The sequence below is a fragment of the Carcharhinus amblyrhynchos genome, unplaced genomic scaffold (genome assembly GCF_965287045.1).
Source record: "Carcharhinus amblyrhynchos unplaced genomic scaffold, sCarAmb.v2.hapA scaffold_40, whole genome shotgun sequence".
Taxonomy (NCBI): domain Eukaryota; kingdom Metazoa; phylum Chordata; class Chondrichthyes; order Carcharhiniformes; family Carcharhinidae; genus Carcharhinus; species Carcharhinus amblyrhynchos.
This window is the reverse complement of record NW_027649781.1, coordinates 3,134,945-3,152,857: the sequence shown is the minus strand read 5'-3', so window position 1 is coordinate 3,152,857 and position 17,913 is coordinate 3,134,945.

Genomic DNA, 17,913 nt, shown 5'->3' with positions numbered 1-17,913 from the left:
GCTGCCTTGTCAATCGGAACATCAGCCCATTGCAAAGACAGAAGGACAATGTAAAATTCTGGTCAGTTGGTGGTTAGTTAATTTAAATTGTCTTTTTGCTGTTGGTTGGTGCATGTCTGACACCCACACTCACCCACCAATCAAAAATTTTGCTTTAAGACATTGCTTCAGGTTTTCCTTATTTATTAGTGTCATAAGTAAGGCTGACATTAACACTGGATTGAAGTTCCTGTGAAAATCCCCTAGTCGCCACACTCCAGCGCCTGTTCGGTTACACTGGGGGAGAATTTATCATGGTCAATGCACCAAACCAGACTTTCGGACTGTGGGAGGAAACTGGTCCACCCAGAGGAAACCCACACAGACATGGGGAGAATGTGCAAACTCCACACAGACAGTGACCAAAGCTGGGAATCAAACCCGGGTCCCTGTCACTGTGAGGTAGCCGTGCTAACCACTGTATCACTGTGCAGCATTCCAGACATTTCCTTTTGTAATTTCACACATTTATGAGTCGGGACCATGTCTGAAGTTCGAACGTAAAGCTCTGGCAGTTCTGTGGTAATATCTTGTGCTGATTTTTACGACGCAGACGTTAATCCCCTTTACCTCGCGTCATAATCTGCTGCAATTTTTTGGAAAGGTCGTATCTGTTCTTCAGTTTAGAGATTCATTAATATAAAGGCCTGACACTCACTTTCACTGAATAATTAACAAGGTGTTTTATTTAAATAACCAGGAACTTCAACTTAACAAGGAACATGTTAACCAAATTAATTTTGACTGAAATGCTGTTTGAACAATACAAGGAACATTCATTACCCAAAACAGTAATAATAGATGTTTAGTCACTCACAAAATATATATTTCCCCAGGTCTGATAGTGGTGGGAAGTGTTGAAGTCTTCGGTAGTTGTCCACTGTCGATAAGGTTTTCTGATTGGGGATCCATCGGTTAGATAGCTGGATAATTCTCTGAAGGGATATTAAACTGGCAGAGTGAAGTGCTGCTCTAGAGAGGAATATTTGCTGTTCCATTGGCTGCTCTGGTCTCTGGAGATGTTCTTCCAAGATGTTCTCCCTTGTAATAGCTGTTACTTTGGCCGTTATTCCTGTGATGACCTCACAATTTTCTTCCACCGCGATTGGTTTGATGTTGTCAACACGATCAAACTCAAATCTGATAGGCTCTTCATAGAGGTTTCCAGCATGGAGACAGGCCCTTCAGCCCCTTTTTAAACTCCTAAGATAGACACAATTTCCCACTTGTGGCCCATGTCCCTCTCTACCCATCTTACCCAGAAAGTTTATTTATTAATCTCAAGTAGGCTTACATTAACACTGCAATGAAGTTACTGTGAAAATCCCCTAGTTGCTACACTCTGCACCTGTTTGGAGGCACTGAGGGAGAATTTAACATGGCCAATGCACCCTAACCAGCACGTCAGTCAGAAAGCGGAACATCCAAAGGAAACCCAGACTGACATGGGGAGAAAGTGCACACTCCGCACGGACAGTGACCCAAGCCAGGAACTGGTCCCATATCCCTGGTGCTGTGAAGCAGCAGTGCCACCCACTGTGCCACTGTGCCAATTGTTGAGTGTTTTCTTTAAACTCAAAGGCTAAGAAAAATACAAAAACCTGTCGAGCTGGTTACCAAGGCAACCCCGCTGCTATTGGTACTTTTGAAACAAATGTTGTAACCTGGAGTCTGTGTGTAATCTGCATTTTAACATGAAACTCAAAACAATATTAAATGGGACCACACACTGTTGTCTTTCACTCCAACTTTTTAAAATAATCTCTTTAGTTCTTCTTATATTTTTACAAAGTTAACTTCACAACATGACTGCTCCTTTAAGGGCAGCACAGGAGATGAGGGTCAGCTGACTTGAGGGACCAATCGGGACAGAGAGTGTGGAATCAGCCCCAGGAGTGGAGTCCTCTCTCGGGCAGGAGATATCTAGAAGGCCCAGAGAAGACATGTAGGAACTGGAGCAGAGGGTGGGCTGCTGCCAGAGCTGCTGGAGGGGGAGGGGGAGAGGCTGCAAGCTTCTCCTTGTTAATAAATGCTGGTGTGGTACAGTCTGAGCTTGCATCATTACACATCTCTTATCCAGAGGAGGGACTAAACAATAGTATAGGAGAAAGAGCAGCAAGGTGGGGTCTAATGTGGGTGGGGCCTAGGGGTGATTGGTGTGGGTGGCAGGGGGTCCCGCTATCATTCTGCAGATAGGATTGATCGGGGCTGGGGGTGGACAGTGATTGGGATGGGCTGGGATGTTGGTCTGCAGGGGGGACTCTGCCTCCCGGGGGGGTGTCTGCCTCTGGTGGGGTGGTCAGGGGCTGGGTCTGCCGGAGGGGGATGGAGGTGTATCGTCACTGCTGGGGGTGGGGGTGCTGGAGACCAGGGCACTGCAGGACGGGAGGGGGGGTTGGGACTGCCTCGGGAATGGACAGCGGGGCTGTGATTGGGCTGTGGGGAGGTCTGGAGGGGCAGCAGTGTGGGGGTCCCGGGGTGGTCAGCGATCGAGCGAGTGGGATGCTGACAGTTCGGGGCCACTGCACGTGTGCAGAGTTCTGGAACTGGTGACTCTGTCCTGAATAGGCCCCCCCGAGCTTTTAATGATATTCACAACTGTGACCTCTGCATTGCACAGTGGGAGATTCCAGTCTGAACTCACACTGAGAAAAACAACAGTGATTTACAGCATTTTTCAAACCAATTCAGCACTTGGAATTTTTTTGGGAGGATCGGGCCCCAAATTCTAACTTGACAACTGGGAGCAGACTGGAACGGTGAACCCACACCCTCACTTTTCTCAGTAACCAATCTGTACCTGCCCTCCCCGGCACCAATCAGCATTACACAGCATCAGTTTCACACTTGCTGGCTTCGTGGTCACTTCTGGGCCCATTGGCTGCCCAACAGGTGAAAAAGCCACCCATTTGTTTCAATGGGTTTCTGTAGTGACAGATTCAACAGAGTGAGTCTCAATACATTATTGTAAATCTCCCAGTGTAGTGGTCACAGCCGGGGAAATAATATTGTTATTTCTTGAAAGTAATCGGAGAATACGACAGTATCAGATCATCAGAAATAGGAGCAGGAGTAGACTATATGTCCCCCACCAGCCTGCTGCTCCACCATTCAATACAATCAGCAGGATCTCCTTCCTCTACTCTACTTCCCATCTCATTCCCCAATATCCATTGACTCTCTAAAAACCCAGAGATCCGTCTCTCTCAGCTTTGGATTTATTCCAAGGTGGATAATTGACCAGGACACCATGGTACAGGAAGTAATTAAAGCAGTTCAGTGGAATGTAGTATTAGCAGAGAGCTGTAGATCGGAGGCTGGATGCAGTTTGATTTCATTTGATTTTGATTTGACTGATTAATGTCACACATATTGGGATACAGTGACCGGAATTTTCCCAGACACATGTCACAGGGATCAGTGTGGGTGAGGTGCAGGCTACGGAAAGGCCCGTTGACCTCGGGTGGGATTTTCTGGGTTTGGGACAAGCGAGGCCATGAAATCCCAACCAGTAAAAAACATTGTTTCCTGAGCATTATACAGACAAAACATACAGTACATAGAGTACATGGTGGTGGATTCCAGTCCCAGGACAGGACGTGAAGTCAATAATGAAGGCTGTCACTCCATTCCAGCACTGAGGGGGTGCTGCACTCCCACCAGTGCTGTCTTTCAGAGCAAACATTAAATTGAGATCTCTGCTGTCCTCTCAGACACCAATTAGACCTCAGCTGGAGTCTTGTGGGCAGTTCTGGGCGCCACACTGTAAAGTAACATCACCATAGTCCCAGGTGACCATGGGCTGCTCTGTACTTTGAGTGGGGAGCGGTGACTGGTGGTGATTTAACCTGAGGGTCACCAAACCTCAGGGACGGGGCAAGGTGGGACCTTCAAGGATAACCTCAGCTGGTGGGAATTGAACCCACACTGATGGTGTCACTCTGCATCACTAACCATCCAGCCAGCCCCTGAGCTAAGTGGCTAACACCAGGAGTGGGACTGACAGGCTGTTCAAGTCAATGGAGAAGACTTCAGCATTGGGGACGTGGGTTCCAAACCTTGGGATTCAGTTCCAAACAAAATATCCACCTTAACTCTGATCTAATCTGCATATTTTATGCGGTTAAACTATTTTTGTAGTTTATTTATCAGTGTCACATGCAGGCTAATATTAACACTGCAATGAAGTGACTGTGAAAATCCCATATTGGCCACACTCTGGAGAATTTAACATGGCCAATGCAAGCACCACTCATGTCCCACAAATTAATTTATTAAAAAGATAATAATCGCTGGCTGGCCCGCATTTATTGTCCATCTCTATTTTTTGTTGAGAAGGTGGTGGTGAGCCGCCTTCTTGAATCGTTACAGTCCACGTGCTGTGGGTTCACCCACAATGCCATTAGGGAGGGAATTCCAGGATTTTGACCCAGCGACAGTGAAGGAACGGTGATATATTTCCAAGTCAGGATGGTGAGAGTGGTTTGGAGGGGAACTTGCAGGCAGTGATGTTCCCATGTATCTGCTGCCCTTGTCCTTCTAGATGGAAGAGGCCGTGTGTTTGGAAGGTGCTGTCTAAGGGTCTTTGGTGGATTGCTGCAGTGTATCTTGTAGATAATACACGCTGCTGCTACTGAGCGTCGATGGTGGAGGGAGTGGATTTTTGTGGGTGTGGTTCCAGTCAAGTGGGGCTGCTTTGTCCTGGATGGTGTCAAGTTTTTTGAGTGTTGTTGGAGCTGTGCCCATCCAGGCAAGTGGGGAATATCCCATCACACTCCTGACTGGTGCCTTGTCGATGGTGGACAGGATTTGGGGAGACAGGAGGTGAGTTACTCACTGCAGTATTCGGAGTCTCTGACCTGCTCTTTGAGTCAATGTGTTCATGTGGCAAGTCCAGTTGAGTTTCTCGTCAATGGTAACCCCATGTGTCAAGGACAACAAAATAAATCCAGACATCTTCAGCTGAACAAAAACCCTGATTTTGTGAGAGATTGAGAAGCCGTGAACAATGAGACTTGCCACGATCTACTGGTCACTTGCTGAGGTCCAATTGAGATATCAAACAACAATTAGATCCCCAACCTCCATTCCCACCTCCCAATATTTAAGACCAGATGATAAAGGAGCAGGATTGGGTAATTCAGCCCATCTAGTCTACTCCACCATTGGATCATGGCTGATATATTTCTCACCCTCATTTTCCCACCTTCTCCCCGTAACCTTTGATGTCCTTACCAATCAAAAACCTCCATTGCCTTCTGTGGCAATGAATTCCACAGGTTCAGCACCCTCTGGCAGCAGGAATTCCTCCTCATTTCTGTCCTAAAAGGTCGTTCTTTCACTCTGAGACTGTGCTCTCAGAACTAATCTCTCCGAACAATGGATGTCTACCACATCCACTCGATCCAAGCTTTTCATTATTCTAAAATTACTTAAGGAATTTGAACAGGAGAATCAATGGATATTTCACCAAGTTCAGAATCTCTTCCCGGAACCTCCTCTGGGTCAATATATAAATGCATGTGTTTGTACAGGTGCTGGAATACATCATCAGGAATGAGATTCTCATTGCCAAATGAAGCAAACTGCCACCTTTCAAGGTCAATATCTCAGTGAGGTCAAACAGAATGTCAAGTATTACAATTGGTGTCCACAGAACCATAAAACTCCCGGAGACAGTGAAGAGCAGGACGATAGTCGTTCTTCTGCTCTTCAACACGGGGTCACTGCTGCCCTCCCCAGGGCCGTGAGCCTTCAGGGCCCTGCGAGACCTACTGGCCACCAAGATGTGATGGACGGTGAGAATATTCAACAGCAGCAACAAGGGGAATGGCAAAAATGGGACTGAGAGGCGAGTGACCCACTTGTAAACTCTCCATGCTGGTGAAGAAACGTACTCTTTCACTGTGCGGCAGCCCCACTGCACATTGCCAACAACAGAATAGGGTTCATAACGGAAATAGGCCGAAATATGCATGACAAAACTGAGTACACTCGAGGCCGTTAGAATCACAGTGGCAGTTCTACTGGTGCAGTATTTGAATTTTAGTTTTGGACAACAAATTGCCACGAAACGGTCAAGAGTAAATAATGTTGTGGACCAGACGGACATTTGGACACTGGATACTTGCAAGACGGCAGTGAGACGGCAGACACTGGTGTACATCAGGAATGAACGTGGGAAATGATAGTGAAAGATGCCGCCCAGAGTGACGTTAAAAATGCAGACCAGGAGATCGGCTATCGCCATGGTGATCATATAACAGGTGATCCCTTTGGAGAGGCCGCACCTTCCCCGGGACAGGACCACAATCGCCATCAGGTTAGCTGTAAGAAATTGGAAAGAAAATTACTCCCCGAGTTGCCCCACTCCAGCTCCTGTTCGGGTTCACTGAGAGAGAAGTCAGCGTGGCCAATGCACCGAACCATTACGTATTATGGAGTGTAGCAGGAAACCGGAGCACCCGGAAGAAACACAGGCAGACAGAGAGGAAATTACAGAGTCCGAACACACAGTCATACAAGCCGTGAATGGCACACAGGCCCTGGCACTGAGAGGCAGCAGTGCTAAAAACTGTGCTATTGTGCCACCAGTTTAACATAATTTACATGAGGTACATGTGAGTTAACAGGCAAACTGTGCTCACGCTCACCACACTGCACATTAAGTGGCAGATGCGACCAAGACAGATTCCATGGATTTCTCACCAACCCACCCAGATATCAATGATCACTGTGAATCACAGCAGCTTGCTAAAGCACTGTCTCAGATATGCTGATCCGTGCAAATAAGGAAAAACAGGATTATATTCTTGCCAGAACTGTTCGCAGAAACTACAGTGGCAATGGTTAATGTGGAGTCTGTGACAGACAGCAAGGGGGAAGAAAAAGACAACACATCGAAACCAGGACTTTCTAAAATAAATAGTTGTTTACTGTTACTCACCAGAGATACTGATAATGACAAGAATTGGATAACCAATCACATTGATGTCTACAGATTTGGTTGCTCCCATTTCACACGGAGATTATTGAAACTTCCCGAGATCAAGCCTCCAACTGGCGCTCTGCGTAACGCATTGGAAGCAGCACACAGATTTATACCTGAACCAATCCTCCAATGGCTCGGTGAAGTTACCTAACAGCTGCCAGTGGGGACACAGACAATCCAGCAAAACATCATGAATGAAATGATTTTCAGATCAGGGGATAATTTCATCACCAGTAACAGGAATTTGGAGAGTTGGAGGTTCACTATTCCCCTGGCTTTTAGACTGTTGCTCGTCACAGTGTCTCTACACCATCAGGGTGTTTTTGAGAATTCTGTTCTTTCGGTGTTACTCCTAATCTAGTGGCATTTTTGACCATCAGACCACAAGGAGCAGAATTAGGCCATTCGATACTTCACCATTGCATCATGGTTGATAAGTTTCTCAACCCCATTCTCCAGGAAACTTTGGTCCCTTTACCAATCAAGAAACTATCTATCTCTGTATTAAATGCACTCAATGACCCAGCCTTCACAGCCTTCTCTGGGAATGAATTCCCCAGATTCACCACCCTCTGCTGGATGAAATTCCTCCTCATGTACGCTCTGAAGTGTCGTCTCTTTATTCTGAGGCTGTGCCCTCAGATCTTAGTCTCTCCTCCGAATGGAAATATCTTTCCCCATGTCCACTGTATCTGGGCCTTTCAGTATTCTGTTCCTCCCTTTAGTTCCAATAGGACAGGCATTGACTTGACTCTCCCACTCGGTACTGGCTGTGTCCAGCTCAATCGCTCTTTTTTGGCATCGAGCCTGTCCACAAAAGAACTCCAGACCCGATTATCTGATGGTTCATTTCCTGACCAGCAACATTGTACTTCGGATAGACAAAAGTTACCCACGAAGAGGATAGACTACGGTTTGGAACAAACAATGTAAAACTCACTCTACAAAGACAGCAAATTGAAACAATCTAAAATATCTAACTTATATTCCAATATTCAGATTTAACACAAGATACATGCAAATTAGCAGGGACAGAGGGGGCAAGAAAACAACACTGCACATTAAATGGTAGATGCGACCAAGATAGAGTCCATGGATTTCTCAGCAACCCAGCCAGAGGTCAGTGACTACAAGGAGTCCCACCGGCATCGCACCCCCACCTGTAGTTCCCAGCCGGCATACGGTGATGTCGATGTGAATTCTCATTGACAGTGCTGGCATGGACAAGTTGGGAATAAATGCTGGTGTGGTACAGTCTGATCTTGCATCATTACACATCTCCTATCCAGATGAGGGACTAAACAATAATATAGGAGAAAGAGCAGCAAGGTGGGGTCTAATGTGGGTGGGGCCTAGGGCTGATTGGTGTGGGTGGCGGGGGGTCCCTGTATCATTCTGTAGATAGGATTGGTCGGGGCTGGGGGTGGACAGTGATTGGGATGGGCTGGGATGTTGGTCTGCAGGGGGGACTCTGCCTCCCGGGGGGGTGTCTGCCTCTGGTGGGGTGGTCAGGGGCTGGGTCTGCCGGAGGGGGATGGAGGTGTATCGTCACTGCTGGGGGTGGGGGTGCTGGAGACCAGGGCACTGCAGGATGGGAGGGGGGGGTTGGGACTGCCTCGGGAATGGACAGCGGGGCTGTGATTGGGCTGTGGGGAGGTCTGGAGGGGCAGCAGTGTGGGGGTCCCAGGGTGGTCAGCGATCGAGCGAGTGGGATGCTGACAGTTCGGGGCCACTGCACGTGTGCAGAGTTCTGGAACTGGTGACTCTGTCCTGAATAGGCCCCCCCGAGCTTTTAATGATATTCACAACTGTGACCTCTGCATTGCACAGTGGGAGATTCCAGTCTGAACTCCCACGGCAAAAAACAACAGTGATTTACAGCATTTTTCAAACCAATTCAGCACTTAGAATTTTTTTGGGAGGATCGGGCCCCAAATTCTAACTTGACAACTGGGAGCAGACTGGAACGGCGAACCCACACCCTCACTTTTCTCAGTAACCAATCTGTACCTGCCCTCCCCGGCACCAATCAGCCTTACACAGCATCAGTTTCACACTTGCTGGCTTCGTGGTCACTTCTGGGCCCATTGGCTGCCCAACAGGTGAAAAAGCCACCCATTTGTTTCAATGGGTTTCTGTAGTGACAGATTCAACAGAGTGAGTCTCAATACATTATTGTAAATCTCCCAGTGTAGTGGTCACAGCCGGCGAAATAATATTGTCATTTCTTGAAAGTAATCGGAGAATACGACAGTATCAGATGATAAGAAATCGGAGCAGGAGTAGACTATATGTCCCCCACCAGCCTGCTGCTCCACCATTCAATACAATCAGCAGGATCTCCTCCCTCTACTCTACTTCCCATCTCATTCCCCAATATCCATTGACTCTCTAAAAATCCAGAGATCCATCTCTCTCAGCTTTGGATTTATTCCAAGGTGGATAATTGACCAGGACACCATGGTACAGGAAGTAATTAAAGCAGTTCAGTGGAATGTAGTATGAGCAGAGAGCTGTAGATCGGAGGCTGGATGCAGTTTGATTTCATTGGATTTTGATTTGATTTATTAATGTCACACATATTCGTAGACAGTGACCGGAATTTTCCCAGACACATGTCACAGGGATCAGTGTGGGTGAGGTGCAGGCTATGGAAAGGTCCGTTGACCTCGGGTGGGATTTTCTGGGTTTGGGACAAGCGAGGTCGTGAAATCCCAACCAGTAAAAAACATTGTTACCTGAGCATTATACAGGGATAACATACAGTACAGAGAGTACATGGTGGTGGAGGAAAGGAGAGGGTACAGACTATAGTGTTACAGTTATAGTGAGTGTGTAGAGAAAGGTCAATTTAATATATACTAGATCTATTCAAAAGTCTGATGGCAGTAGGGAAGAATCTGTCCTTGAGTCGGTTGGAACGTGTCCTCAGACATTTCTATCTTTTTCCTGACGGAAGAGCGTAGAAGAGTATATGTCTGGGGTACGTGGAGTCCTTTTTTATGTTGGCTGCTTTTCCGAAGTAATCGTAAGTATAGACAGAGTCAATGGATGGGAAGCTGGTTTGCAGGATTGACTGGGCTATATTCATGACCTTTTGTAGTTTCTTGCAGCCTTGGGCAGAGTGGGAGCCCATACCCAAGCTGTGATACATCCGGAAAGATGCTTTCCATGGTACATCTGTAAAAGTTGGTGAGATTCATAATGTTCAGGCCAAATTTGCTTAGCCCCCTGGGATATTCTTCCTGAATTTTCTCCAAATTCCTCATATTGAAACTTGCTGCTACTAATTTGTCAAATTGAAACCTCACGCTGGCAGAGCAAATCCCCTCAGTTCCTGGTCAGAATGTGGTGGGTTCCAGTCCCAGGCCAGGACGTGAAGTCAATAATGAAGGCTGTCACTCCATTCCAGCACTGAGGGGGTGCTGCACTCCCACCGGCGCTGTCTTTCAGAGCAAACATTAAATTGAGATCTCTGCTGTCCTCTCAGACACCAGTTAGACCTCAGCTGGAGTCTTGTGGGCAGTTCTGGGCTGCAAAGTTTGAATTAATGTCGCCATAGTCCCAGGTGACCATGGGCTGCTCTGGACTTTGAGTGGGGAGCGGTGAGTGGCTAACACCAGGAGTGGGACTGACAGGCTGTTCAAGTCAATGGAGAAGACTTCAGCATTGGGGACGTGGGTTCACTTCAACTCTGGGGAAAGCTGGACACCGGATATGGAATTGGCCCCCCACGGTGACTGATTTTCCTCTCTGTTGATGGGGAAGGTAATTGGATTTGGAGGCCAGCTCTCCGACACAGCCGAAAGTTAAAATTAACATCGGGTCCCCCCCCAGCAGTTGTGAAACAGCTGAAGAGGCTGGATTGCTGCTTTCTCACACGGACACATTTCTCCTTCCAGGAAAACCCTGTGATTCAGTTCAAAAAAATCCACTTTAACACTAATTGATTCTGCATATATTATTCAGTTAAAAAAACTTTTACAGTTTATTTATTCATGTCACAAGTAGCCTTACATTAACACTGCAATGAAGTTAGTGTTATAATCCACAATTTGCCGCACTCTGGAGAATTTAGCATTGACAATGCATGTCCCACAAGTGAATTTGAAAAATTGGGTGTCACTGGCTGGGCCAGAAATTATTTCCCATTCCCAGTTGCCCTCGAGAAGGTGGTGGTGAGCCGCCTTCTTGAATCGCTGCAGTCCACGTGCTGTGGGTTCACCCACAATGCCATTAGGGAGGGAATTCCAGGATTTTGACCCAGCGACAGTGAAGGAACGGTGATATATTTCCAAGTCAGGATGCTGAGTGGCTTGGAGGGGAACTTTCAGGTGGTGGTGTTCCCATGTATCTGCTGCCCTTGTCCTTCCAGCTGGAAGTGGTCGTGGATTTGGAAGGTGCTTTTAGATATGATGCCAATCTAGCGGGCTGATTTGTCCTGGATGGTGTGAAGCTTCTTGAGTGTTGTTGGAGTCGCACCCATCCAGGCAAGTGGGGAATATTCAATCACACTCCTGACCTCTGCCTTGTCAATGGTGGATCGGCTTTGGGAAGTCGGGGGTAAGTTTCTCACTGCAGTATTCAGAGCCTTTTACCTGCTCTTGTAACCACTGTGTTTATGCAGCGAGTGCAGTTGAGTTTCTGGTCAATGGTAACCACATGTGCCCAGGATAACAATATTAATCCAAACTCCTTCAGCTAAAAGAAAACCCTGATTTTGTGAGAGATTGAGAAGCCGTGAACAGCGAGACTTGCCTCGATCCACTGGTCACTTGGTGAGGTCCAATTGAGATATCAAATAACAACTAGGTCCCCAACCCCCTCATCTTAACCTTCCAATACTTAAGACCATCAGATAAAGGAGCAGGATCAGGCTATTCGGCCCATCGTGCCTTCCCTGCCATTCGATCATGGCTGATATGTTTCTCAACCCCATTCTCCCACCTTCTCCCTGGAACCTTTGATCCCCTTACTAATCAATACCGATCTATTTCAGTATTAAAAACACACAATGACCCAGCCCCCACAGCCTTCCACAGAGTTCCACAGATTCACCACCCTCTGGCTGAAGAAATCCCACCTGATCTCAGTTCTAAATGGTCACCCCTTTACACTGAGGTTGTGTCCTCGGATCTCTGTCTCTCCGAGTGATCGAAACATCTTTCCTACCTTCATTCTATCCAGCTTTTCAATATTCAAAAATTACTTAAGGAATTTGAACAGGAGAATCAATGGATATTTCACCATGTTCAGAATCTCTTCCCGGAACCTCCTCTGGGTCAATATATAAATGCATGTGTTCGTACAGGTGCTGGAATACATCATCAGGAGTGAGATTCTCACTGCCAAGTAAAGCAAACTGTCACCTTCTAGGGCAGATATCTCAGTGAAGTCGAACAGGAGGTGAAGTATTACAATTGGTGTCCACAGAACCATAAAGCTCCCGGAGACAGTGAAGAGCAGGACGATAGTCGTTCTTCTGCTCTTCAACACGGGGTCACTGCTGCCCTCCCCAGGGCCGTGAGCCTTCAGGGCCCTGCGAGACCTACTGGCCACCAAGATGTGACGGACGGTGAGAGAATTCAACAGCAGCAACAAGGGGAATGGCAAAAATGGGGCTGAGAGATTAACGACCCACTTGTAAACTCTCCATGCTGGTGAAGAAACGTACTCTTTCACTGTGCGGCAGCCCCACTGCACATTGGCAACAACAGAATAGGGCTCATAACGGAAATAGACCGGAATATTCATGACAAAACTGAGTACACTCACGGCCGTTAGAATCACAGTGGCAGTTCTCCTGGTGCAGTATTTTAATTTTAGTTTTGGACAAGAAATGGCCACGAAACGGTCAAGAGTAAATAATGTCGTGGACCAGACGGACATTTGGACGCAGGATACTTGCATGAAACTGATGATGCTACAGACACTGGTGTACCTCAGGAATGAATGCGGGAAATGATAGAGAAAGATGTTGACCAGAGTGACATTAAAAATGCAGACCAGGAGATCGGCTATTGCCATGGTGATCATATAACAGGTGATCCCTTTGGAGAGGCCGCACCTTCCCCGGGACAGGACCACAATCGCCATAAGGTTAGCTGTAAGAAATTGGAAAAGAATAATTATTCCCCGAGTTGCCACACTCCAGGACTTGCTCGGGTACACTGAGGGAGAAATTAGCCTTACCCATGCAACGAACCAGCTTTCAGACAGTGAACAACATGCAGTTTCCACACAGACATTCACCCGAGCCGGGAATGGAACCCCTGTCCCTGCCGCTGTGAGGCAGCAGTGCTAAACACGGTGCCATTGTGCCGCCGTCACATTAACATAATTAACATGAGATGCGTGTGAGTTTCCAGGCAAACTGTGATCAAGCGGACCACAATGCACATTAAATGGCAAATGCTGCCAAGACAGATTCCATGGATTTCTCAGCAAAACACCCATATATTAGTGTCCACTGTGAATCACAGTGTCCTGTCAAAAATCTGTCTCAGATCCACACATCCATGCAAATAGGGATAAATACAATTATTTTCTCGCCTAAACTGGAGCAGCAATGGTCAATGTGGATTCAGCAACAGGCAGCAAGGGGGAAGGAAAAAACAACACATCGAAACCAGGGCTTTCTAAAATAAATAGTTGTTTACTGTAACTCACCAGGGATACTGATAATGACAAGAATTGGATAACCAATCACACTGATGTCTACAGATTTGGTTGCTCCCATTTTACACGGAGATTATTGAAACTTCCCGAGAACAAGCCTCCAACTGGCGCTCTGCGTAATGCATTGGAAGCAGCACACAGATTTATACCTGAACCAATCCTCCAATGGCTCGGTGAAGTTACCCAACAGCTGCCAGCGGGGACACAGACAATCCAGCAAAACATCATGAATGAAATGATTTTCAGATCAGGGGATAATTTCATCACCAGTAACAGTAATTTGGAGAGTTGCAGGTTCACTATTCCCCTGGCTTTTAGACTGTTGTTCATCACAGGGTCTCTACACCATCAGGGTGTTTTTGAGAGTTACATTAGAACATAGAACACTACAGCACAAACAGGCCCTTCAGCCCACGAGTTGCGCCGATCACATCAACACCTACCAACCTACAGACCTATCTATAACCCTCAATCTCATTAAACCCCATATACTCATCCAGAAGTCTTTTAAAAGACCCCAGCGAGTTCGCCTCCACCACCACTGACGGCAGCCGATTCCATTCACTCACCACCCTCTGAGTGAAAAACTTACCCCTAACATCACTTCTGAACTTCCCTCCTTGCACCTTAAATCTGTGTCCTCTCGTAGCAACCATTTCAACCCGGGGAAATAGCCTCTGAGAGTCCACCCTATCTATTCCTCTCAACATTTTGTAAACTTCTATCAGGTCGCCTCTCAACCTTCGTCTCTCCAGGGAAAAGAGTCCCAGCTCCCTCAACCTAACTTCATAAGGCATGCCTCCCAGTCCAGGCAACATCCTTGTAAATCTCCTCTGTACCCTCTCAATAGCTTCTACATCTTTCCTATAGTGAGGCGACCAGAACTGCACACAATACTCTAAATGAGGCCTGACAAGGGTCTTATAAAGTTGCAGCATTACCTCCCGACTCCTAAACTCAATCCCTCGATTAATGAAGGCCAGTACACCATACGCCTTCTTGACCACCTCCTCCACCTGCGAGGCCGATTTAAGAGTCCTGTGGACCCGGACCCCTAGATCCTTCTGCTCTTCAACACTACTCAGACTTCTGCCCTTGATAGTGTACTCGTTCATCCCGTTGGTTCTGCCAAAATGGACGACTACACATTTATCCGCGTTGAAGTCCATCTGCCACTTCTCCGCCCAGTCCTGCATCCTATCTATGTCCTGCTGCAACTTTTGCCATCCTTCCAGACCATCCACAACACCACCGACCTTAGTCTCATCAGCGAACTTACTTACCCATCCCTCCACTTCCTCATCCAGGTCATTTATGAAAATGACAAACAACAAGGGTCCCAGAACAGATCCTTGAGGCACTCCGCTGGTGACTGACCTCCATTCAGAAAAAGCCCCATCCACAACCACTCTCTGCCTTCTGCAGGCAAGCCAATTCTGGATCCACAAGGCCAAAGGCCCTTGGATCCCATGCCCTCTCACCTTCTCAAGAAGTCTTGCATGGGGGACCTTATCAAACGCCTTGCTGAAGTCCATGTACACTACGTCCACGGCACTTCCTTCGTCAATGTGTTCAGTCACATTATCGAAGAACTCAACTAGGCTTGTAAGGCACGACTTGCCCTTGACAAATCCATGCTGAGTATTCCTGATCATGTCAAACCTCTCCAAATGTTCGTAAATCTTGTCCCTCAGAAGCCTCTCCATCAGCTTGCCAACTACTGAGGTCAGACTCACCGGTCGGTAATTTCCCGGGCTATCTCTGTTCCCTTTCTTGAAAATAGGAACTACATCCGCAATCCTCCAATCCTCCGGAACCTCTCCCGTCTCCATTGACGACGCAAAGATCATCGCCAGGGGCTCTGCAATCTCTTCCCTCGCCTCCCACAGTATCCTGGGGTACATCCCATCTGGTCCAGGCGACTTATCTACCTTGATAGAATTCAAAAGTTCCAACACATCCTCCTCCTTAATATTCACGTACTCAATCTTTTCCATCTGCTGCAAATCCATAACAAAATCTCCCAGATCAGCTTCCACTGTGAATACTGAGGCGAAGTACTCGTTAAGCACCTCTGCCATTTCTCCTGGTTCCACACAAACCTTTCCCCCCTCACCTTTTATAGGTCACATCCCTTCTCTTCTTATCCTTTTACCTTTCACATATTTGTAGAAGGCCTTGGGATTCTCCTTAATCTTACCCGCCAAGGTCTTCTCATGACCCCTCCTGGCTCTCCTAATTTCCCTTTTAAGTTCCTTCCTACAGTCCTTATACTCCTCAAGATCTTTAACCTCTCCTAATTCCCTGAACCTCTTATACACCTTCCCTTTCCTCCTGACTAGGTTCAACACAGCCTTTGTGCACCACGGTTCCCGCGACCTACCAAAACCCCCTTGTCTCATTGGAACGTTGTCATTCAGAGCTCCAGACACACATTCCTTGAATATCTGCCACCTTCCGTCGGTACTTTTCCCTAAGAACGCCTCCTTCCAGTTTATTTGTCCAAGTATCTTCCTGACTTCTTCGTATCTCCCCTTACCCCAGACAAACACCTTCCTAGCCTGCCTGATCCTATCTCGTTCCAATGCAATTGTGAAGGAGATAGAATTATGGTCACCATTTCCAAGATGCTCTCCTACCGAGAGATCCATCACCTGCCCTGGTTCATTCGCCAGTACCAGGTCAAGTACAGCCTCTCCCCTCGTAGGCTCATCCACATACTGTGTCAGGAAACCTTCCTGAACACACCTAACAAACTCCTCCCCATCCAAACCCCTTACCCTAGGGATATTCCAGTCGATGTTTGGGAAATTGAAGTCTCCCATCACGACAACTCTGTTATTAAAACATCTCTCCAGAATCTGTTTCCCTATTTGCACTTCAACTTCCCTGTCACTATTGGGCGGCCTATAGAATACACCCAGCAAAGTTTTCGACCCTTTGCTGTTTGTAACTTCCACCCACAGAGATTCTGTAGACATTCCCTCCACAACATCCTCTTTCTCTGCAGCCATGACACTGTCCCTGATCAACAGTGCCACTCCACCACCTCTTCTGCCACCCTCCCTGTCCTTCCTGAAGCACCTGAAGCCTGGCACCTGAAGTACCCAGTCCTGTCCCCGAGACATCCAAGTCTCCGTAATGGCCACTACATTACAATCCCAAACAGCAATCCACGCGCTAAGCTCATCTACCTTATTCACTACACTCCTTGCATTAAAATATATACACTTCAGCCCCTCAGTCTGGGCATTTCCCATCTCCACCGCCTGTCTAACCTCCCTCCCATACTGCCTGCGGTCCTCCCCTACCTGGGAGCGAACCTCCTCCGTCCCAGTCTCCCCATCACAGTTCCCTCCCCCCATCCTTTCTAGTTTAAAGTCCCCCCGGTAGCCTTAGCCAGTCTTCCCGCCAAGATATTAGTCCCCCTGGTATTTAAGTGCCACCCGTCCCTACTATACAGGTCCCACCTACCCCTAAAGAGGTCCCAGTGATCTAGGAACCGAAATCCCTGCCCTCTACACCAGTCCCTCAGCCACGCATTCACCCTCCACCTCATTTCATTTCTTCCCTCATTCTCCCGTGGCACAGGCAGCAATCCTGAGATTACTACCTTCGCTTTTCTCTTCCTCAGCTGCCTACCCAGTTCCCTATAGTCTCTTTTCACGAGTGCCTCCCTCTTCTTGCCTATGTCAGTAGTACCTATATGTACTACAACCTCTGGTTCCTCACCCTCCCCTTTCAGGATGTCTGGGACCCGCCCAGAGACATCCCGGATCCCAGCCCCAGGGAGACAAACCACCATCTGTGACTCACGTCTACATCCACAAAAACGCCTGTCCGCCCCCCTCACTGTGGAGTCCCCTATTAATACTACCTTTCTGCTCTCTTTTTTGATTTTTTGGCTCACTGGCTCAGCTCCAGAGAGCTGGCCACCGCTTCCTCCCTCAGATGAGCTGTCCCCCCCAGTAGTACTCAGGCCGGAGTACTTATTTTGAAGGGGGACATCCACCGGAGTGCTCTCCATCACCTGAGGTTTCCCCTTCCTAATAGTTACCCAAGTGCCCTCTTCCCGTTGCCCTGGTGTGACTACTTGCTGATAGCCCCTATCTATAACCTCCTCACTCTCCCGAATGAGCCGAAGGTCCTCGAGCTGCATTTGCAGCTCCTTAACCTGGTTCCGTAGGGTCTGCAGCTCCACACAC